Raw genomic sequence first — 8,820 nt, 5'->3', positions numbered from 1 at the left:
GTTTGGCTCGCATAAAGGGAACTTGACTGTGGTTTATTGCAACAATGGCTGCAAATTCCCTCCTTTCCAATGTCTCAATTCCAGAAAAATTAACGTGGAATCTCAATTTCAAATCAATAAATCAAACCAAAAATTAAATAAAAAAAATTAAAAAAACTCAAACACAATACGTCAATTCTCATTCTAATTGTAAAAGAAATCACGAAATTACACTTAAAAAACCTACACAAACTTAAATTATTTTCCAAGGAAAACGATCAGAAAAAGCAAGAACCCAAAAAATGAGACACTTAGGCTAATCTGAGCTATGATAGAGGTGAATCAAATCGAGAAACTAGTGAATAATGAGGTCTAAAACTCAAGAACTGATGGTAAAGAAGAGAGAGGAAGGAAGAATAATGTTGTTGTTGTGTTCTTTTTTTAATGTCATTGTGAGCTGTTAAATCTAGTTATCACATCAATTGATCTCACTTGTAATTTCACAGGAAATTGATGAGGAACATTACTGTGGTGTTATGAAAAATTTTTAGGGGAAATTAAAAAAAAATTGAAATATAAATTATTTTTAAAGAAATAAAGTTGAGCATTTTTTTTTTATATTTTTGTCTATGAATTTTAATCAATAAAATAGAGATTAATCTTTTTATCTGTCCTCCTCTCTAGGCATCACCGACACTTGCACAGTAGCACCACTGTTCATACCATATGCTACTTCCCCATAATTCTTTTTAAGAGCATCTTGATTTGAATCGTTCACATCTGCTCTGACACTGTACTAATGAATTGATATTGAATGGGTGAATAAGCGAGTAGAGGTAAGAGTCTATAAAAAGCGAGATGAGCTGGGTTTAAATTAATAATTCTTAAAAGGTTAGAACTAATAAATTACTTGACTAGCTCTTTATATTTATAAGCTCTTTATATTTATTTTTAACTTGGAACTCTTGACAATTACAGAAGTAGAGAATGAAGAAGCAGTAATTACTAGGCATGTCCATGGTTGCAATTAACTGAGTAATTAGAAAAACAAAACCGACAAGACCATCCTCTTTCTTTGAAAAAAAAAAAAGGGTTGAAGGAGAAATTAATGGAGCTAGCAACTCCTTGCAATTCATTTATGAAGGCCAATTATTTGCTAGATGACACATTTTTCCGCAATAACAGCATCAAGCAAAACCAAGCCATCCTTCTCCAGATTCCTCTGCTGTTTGGAACAATTGAATTCCTGCCCATACACATCCTTGATGACCCTGTGCAGCATTGTAGCAATTCTTGGCTACATGTCCCCATTCTCCACAATTGAAACAAGGACCAACACCACTGCAACTCCCAGTACTGCTCCTGTGGCTGCGGCTGCGGTTGCCTCTCCAAGACAAACTTTTATACTGTCTTGAAGCAATCTTCCACCAGGAGCAGTCACGTTAATTGCTTGCATTTTGGCATCAGAAGCACCTACAACACTTTCATACTCAACTAATGCGCCAGGCCAGAGATGTATGTAGCCATCGGATTTCAGAGATAAGTAATGGACAAACACATCTACGTCCCCACCATCATTTGGCGTTATAAATCCATACCCTCTTTGATTGTTATACCATTTGATAGTTCCTGTCCTCCTATTGTTGCTTAACCTCCTAATGATCACCAAAATTATATAACAGTAGCAAATAACCCACCAAGCAAATAACAATTGTAGTTCAGTTTCTACTCACTTGTTCCCATGGCAGAAGAAGAAACTCTCTTCTTGGTTTGCTAATCCTCTTCATCTGAAAGACACAGCAAAAGCTCAGTAATAATTAATCATTGCAAATGTGATTGAAAAGAGTGATTTATAAGAAATTGCAGGATCATAGTATATAGGATGAAGAGGATACAACATCTTTACCCTGTGTGTGTATGCGGATAGTTTAAGAAAATGTTCAACGTCCATCCATGGAAAGCTTGATTTGATACACAAGTTTTAACCTTTTGTTTTCCTGATGATTGGAAATGCTGATGATCTTGTGCCTTCAGAGCAGGAGCATTATCCAGGGTTTCATCTAATCCTCCTAGCTCGTGCTCCACCACATTTTTCCCGAAGAACTCACATTGACTTCATCAAATTTCATGGCTTCTGTATAATAAACACAAGAAGATATTGAATTCGGAAATTTGCAAAATGATAAAAGAATCTGATAACTTATGGATTTGTCCTGCTGAAACACAAATCAAAATCCAACACAAAAATATTGTAAAAGAAGTGCTGAAAGCAAGCCTACATTCTGGGATTGATGAACATTCAGATATCCATGCAAGTAAAATTATTTTAACAAAATTAAACTACGCTAGAAATCTTATGATTTGCTATAGAAATTAACGAAAGGAAAGGTATTATAAAAAATTGTCAAATTGCATATATATAGTCTGATTGGCACAACAACAACAGATGATTTCTAAAATTATATGTGAGATTGTGTGTTTTTTTCCTTCTTTTTTTCAAACGAATTCTCATCTCAAACACAGATATACAGAATTGAGTATGGATTTTATACTTATAATCCTGTCATGAAATGATACTAATAATTGGACCATTTGGGCTTTTTCTTCCCTCTCTTTTCTTTGGACAGTCTTGTTCTGTAGGATGAATTAGAATTTACCTGCTATTCTGCTCATGGTAAGAAACTAATTACGGTTTTTGTGGAAAGTTTTTATCTGTAAATCTGACATGAAGAAAATACATGTTTGGAAACTTTTTTGTTGATACTTCAGAAATTCTTTTTAAAGGGGTTGAGGGTTGTTAAGATTTGGAAACTTCAACTGAAGTATGCCTGCTCGAGAGTAGCGGATCCACCCATCCAAGCACCAAATTTTTCCATTTTAGGACTTGGATGAAAAATCCAAATCCAAACCCAAATCCAAAGGAAAATCAAACAAAAAAGAGTTGCCAACTTTTCTAGCTGAAGGTTGCTATAGTTCCATGAAAAAAAAAAGGGTCCCCTATGCTTTTATAGTTGAAGTAATTTAAGAGAGTTGAAGTTTTGTTTTCCTTCTGTGGAAAGAAATCTGGTTTTTGATTTCTTTCATTAATGATGCCATCTATAAATAAAGCTATCATTTAATGGAAGATGGAGAATTGGCATATGTTCATTGCTATCTTAAGTTGTAGGATCATGCCCTTTATGGGTAACTAAAATTTGCTTATGTGGATTTTGCATAGGAAAATGAACCATACTACTTATGGATCCCATTGGTGCGTACTTCCACCTTGAGGTTCATGTGAAAATTACTTTCATGTGTTCTTTTATTAGTATGAGAGTTATTATTGAAAATGGTTTGGTAGGAGGTTAATAAGAGGTAATTATTATATGAGCTCTGCTAAATAGCTCAATTTGGGTTAGCTCAAATGGTACTAATGTATATAGTTTTATTATTATACCCTTAAAAGAAAGAGAGAAAACAGCTTAAAAATAACTTCAAAGCTTGGAGTTGGTGAGGTAGCTTATTTAATGGCTCATGCAAAGGAAAGTGTGCATGCAATAAACTATTATTGTTTGCAGCCATGCACGCCATTCAAGAACTGATGATTCGAGAAGTGTGTCTATTGCATTAATGCATGCACATATGAGCTACTACATGGCTGCAAGCTATTATTGCTTGCAGCCATGCACGCCATTCAAGAACTGATGATTCGATAAGTGTGTCTATTGCATTAATGTATGCATATATGAGCTACTACATGTAGCAGTGATGAGCTAGCATAATGAATTAGATTGCAAAGAAGAATTAGATATAAATGTAAAAATAAATATTACTGGACATAATATATAATTTTGACAAATAAAATTTATATTTTTGAAAAAAATAATATATATACACATTAGAGCTTGTATAATATATATATATATATATATATTTCATGTAATAAAATGTTAAATGAGGGTATATAGCCCGATTGGCATAAAATTACGCATTCCAGCATGGTTCAGGATTCGAGCCCTCCTTATGTCAAATGTCATTTTTTTCTATTTATAAGCGCACCTAACACAATACATCTTTATATATGTATATATATATTTTCGTTGATTTAAAAAGTGGATGAGGGCTAATAGTCCGATTGGCACATACTCCCAAGCATAAGATAGAGGTTTTAGGGTTCGATTCCTCCATTTGTCCATTTTTTTTTTCTTTTGTGATTCTTTATAATTATTTTCATTCCAAAGTATAATATTAAATTATTATGATTGTAAGTATTTTTAAATTCTAATTAACATTTTTCCTTAAAATTATAATATAACAAATTTTTAGATTTAAAATTATAAGATATATATAAATCATTTATTTATATATACCTAGTTTTACAGTATTAGCACCACTTCACTACTATTAGAATAATCACCTATATAACGATCAATCGTTAAATCAACATCACTGCTACAATCACCACGTATACAATATTACCATGATTATCATCACTAAATTATTGTTTTTAATTTAAATATAGAGGGAACTAGTTAAAAATATTTAGAGAAATAAAAAGAGTTATAGACAGAGATATTAAGATTATCATATATATATAAAGATAAATATAGGGAGAGAGATATATAGAAATGTATAAATCAATATGTGTTGATTTTGAAATAACTCTTATGTGTGTGTGTGTGTGTGTATACAAAAATTTATCGGATGAAAGCTAATAGTCTGATTGGCACATGCTCCAAAGCATAAGGTAGAGGGTTTAGGATTCGATCCCTTCATTTGTCCCTTTTTTTTTTTTTCTCTTTTGTGATTCTTTATAATTATTTTCATTAAAAAATATAATATTAAACTATAATAATTGGAAATATTTTTAAACCCTAATTAACACTTTTCCTTAAAATTATAATATAACAAATATTTAAATTTAAAATTATAAGATATATATATATATATATATATATATATATATATATATATATATATATATATATATATATATATATATATCATTTACTTATATACACATAGTTTTATAGTATTAACAACACTTCACTACTATTAGAACAGTCATATATACAACTATCAATAGTTAAATCAGCACCACCGCTATAATCACCACGTGTACAATATTACCACCATTATCATCATTAAATCATTGCTTTTAATTTAAATATAGAGGGAGATAGTCAAAGATATTTAGAGAATGATAAAAATAAAATGAGTTATAGATAGATATATTAAGATTATCATATATATAAAAATAAATAGAGGGAGAGAGATAAAGATGTGGAGAGAGATATATAGAAATGCATAAATCAATAAATCAGCACATATTGATTTATGCATTTCTATATATTTCTCTCCACATCTTTATCTCTCTCTTCCTCTATTTATCTTTATATATATGATATATAGAAATGTATAAATCAATATATGTGTTGATTTTGAAATCAACACATATATTAATTTATGCATTTCTATATATCTCTCTCCACATCATTATCTCTCTCTCTCTCTATTTATCTTTATATATATATATGATAATCTTAATATCTCTATCTATAATTCATTTTATTTCTATCATTCTCTAAATATTTTTGACTATCTCCCTCTATATTTAAATTAAAAACAATGATTTAATGATAATAATGGTGGTAATATTGTATACGTGGTGATTATAGCGGTGGTGTTGATTTAACTATTGATTGTTGTATAGGTAATTATTCTAATAGTAGTGAAGTGATGTTAATACTATAAAACTAGATGTATATAAGTAAATGATTTATATATATCTTATAATTTTAAATCTAAACATTTGTTATATTATAATTTTAAGGAAAAGTATTAATTAGGATTTAAAAATACTTCAAATTATTACAGTTTAATATTATATTTTTTAATGAAAAGAATTATAAAGAATCATAAATAAAAAAAAAAGGAAAAAGGAAAGATTCAAACCCTAAACCTTCTACTTTATGCTTGGGAGCATGTGCAATCAGGCTATTAGCCCTCATCCGCTTTTCAAATCAACGAAAATATATGTATACATATATAAAAAACGTATTGTGTTAGGTGTGCTTATAAATGGAAAAAAATAATATCTAATATAGAGAGGGCTCAAACCTTGAACCACGCTGAGATGCATGCTTCTATGCCAATCAAGCTACTTGCCCTCATCCAACATTTTATTGCATGAAATATATATATTATACAAGTTCTAATGTGTGTGTGTGTGTGTATATATATATATAATATTTTTTTCGAAAATATAAATTTTATTTGTTAAAAGTATATATCATGTCAAGTAATATTTATTTTTACATTTATATTTATCTATATTCATATAATTTGTAAGTAAATGATTTAAATAACGATAATAGTGGTGATTGTAAACCGTGGTGATTTGAGTGTTTATGGAGTATATATAATTTAAAATATATACAGTGAAATTTATATCATATTTTAATATTTTATATACTGAAAAAATATAAATATAACTAGTTTGACCGTCACTTTACCTACATTAATCAACCACCGCCATCATTATCACTCTAACACCACTATAAAATTTCAAATAAATTTTAATATGATACTTACTTTAATATCAATATTTATTGTTATAATATTTAATTTCATTTTTGAAATGCTATTTACTTCATTTCAATTAATATATATCAAATTTATATCATATTTCAAGTTAAAAAAAATAAATATAACTTATAGTATAACTTATCATTAAAAATCAATATATCGTATCTTATAACAAATATATTATATGTAATAACTTATAGTATACAATATCTTTAAATTTGTAAATTTCCCATAGTATTAATTTTTAGAGTTTCAAAAATTGCTAGCATCTTAATTTGACATTGGAAAATGTTGTTTGTGAGTAGATATTAAATGAAGAGATTTTATAGTCAAGTGACTTATAAATGAGCTAAATGGCTCACAAGTCATCATAAATGGCTCATATATTTAAAGGGTAAAATGATAATAAATTTCAATTTAATTACTAATATGCCATTTTGAGCTAGCTCAATTTGAGCTGTGTAGCATTTTTGTTATTATATTTGTAACTTTAACCATTATTAATATTGCTTCAATCATAGTTACTAAAGACTTAAGGCGCACCAAGGCCCCAAGGTGAATTGGAGCCTAGGCACAAGGCGCAGAAGCGTGTTTGAGTGAGACAAGGCGCAAAAATAAAAAAAATATAATAACCAACAAGTATTCAAGTAATAATAATTTTAATAATATAAACTCAATTACAATATTTCTAATAATTTATAACAAGACCTAATAGTAATTAGTGATAAGAAAATAAACCCAATTTAATTCAATCATAAAACTAAAAGCTAATAACTAATAAGAAATTTAGAGTAATGGAATTAGCATCTCAAGTCTCAACATATTTTCACATCACATGCCAACATTCTTTCACATTCACAAAAAACAAAATCACAAATTTAGACAAAAAAAAAAAAGAGCTTATGGCATATGTGTAAGGGGAGAGCATGATAGAAGGGAAAAAAAAAGTGTAGCTGTTGGTTCTTGGACGAAACACACACACACACACACACACACACACACAGAAGCATATAGGTAGGAAGAGAGCATAGCAGGAAAAGAAGAAGAAGAAGAAGAAGAAGAAGAAGAAGAAGAAGAAGAAGTGCAGTGCCCAACCATGGATGAAGAGAGAGAGAGAGAGAGAAGAAGAAGAAGAAGAAGAAGAAGAAACAAGCAAATTTAGATTAAATAATTTATGAGTTTTAAATAATTTAAATTAAACTATTATAATTTTATTTCAGGCCAACTTAGCCCAATAATTATCAGAAACTAAAATTAGGGGAGCCTAGCTCAACCCTGTTACATCATTTATAAATTATTTAAAACTCATAAATATTTTCATTTTATTAATACAAAAACTTAAATTCTTGCAGTCCCTGACAGAATTAATGCTACTACTAGTACATGCGGAGTCCTAAATTACAAATTTAGAGAATAATAATACAATCAAGTAATCTTTTCATAACCTGAGAGGAAAGAGACAGGTTATTCTGAAAAAAATGTCTCCTCCTGTGGCTTGGAAAAATATTGAACAGGAGTGAGCATTCGACTCAGAAAGTAAAATATCAAATTTAACCATAATCTCTATAACTATCTAAAACTAATGCACCCTGTGGAGTGAAATGCAACATCAGCAATATTATCACATTATAATAACAAAAAGGTAATTTGGAGCACTCACACACCCAATAATATCAATCATAATATATATATGGGAGCTGATCCCCTATACAGCTCTCTTAAATCCAACCTGTGCCAGCGAAGAACTTAAGCCGGACTTTCGCTTAATATACCAAATCGGGGTCCTAGTGAAAAACTCAAGCCGTGTCTACCCTGAAGGACCGGGTCCCAGCGAAGATCTCAAGTCGTGTCTACCCGTCCTATCCATAGTCCACACCATATCACACGCATGCCAACGCACGCACACTGCTCCAAATTACCTGTGACACCCCTTACCCGACTACAGTGTAGCCGAGCAAGTTATGCCACTCAGTGTGCCAAACACTCTATTTTATCTTAATTCATTTTTATTCTTCGTTTTGAATATAACTTATGAAATATAATTCATTTATTGAAATTGTAATTTATTTGAGGTTCCGAAAATTTTTAAAGAAAATCCGGCAGAGTACCGGCTAAAAATGGAGAAAACCGTTCTTCGGAACCTGTGAAAAACACTTTCTATATTCTTATTCATTCATCTCAACTCCATTTATCAAAATCTCAATATTTTTCAGTTCACATTCATTTCTCAATCATTCATTTCATGTGATAATCATATATATATCGCAGATAAAC

At 29.9% G+C, this 8,820-nt stretch overlaps 1 long non-coding RNA gene across 1 annotated transcript; it reads right to left on the bottom strand.

Moving 5' to 3' along the window:
• Window positions 1–929: 929 nt before the first annotated feature.
• Window positions 930–3,340, bottom strand: LOC110633465 (uncharacterized). Its single transcript, XR_002490838.2, has 3 exons — window positions 1,886–3,340; window positions 1,713–1,766; window positions 930–1,634 (listed from the first exon to the last, which is right to left on the bottom strand). It is a non-coding gene; the product is annotated as an uncharacterized LOC110633465 (long non-coding RNA).
• Between the last annotated feature and the right edge of the window lie 5,480 nt (window positions 3,341–8,820).

The sequence above is a fragment of the Hevea brasiliensis genome, chromosome 17 (genome assembly GCF_030052815.1).
Source record: "Hevea brasiliensis isolate MT/VB/25A 57/8 chromosome 17, ASM3005281v1, whole genome shotgun sequence".
Taxonomy (NCBI): domain Eukaryota; kingdom Viridiplantae; phylum Streptophyta; class Magnoliopsida; order Malpighiales; family Euphorbiaceae; genus Hevea; species Hevea brasiliensis.
This window is presented reverse-complemented; position numbering and strand designations above follow the sequence as displayed.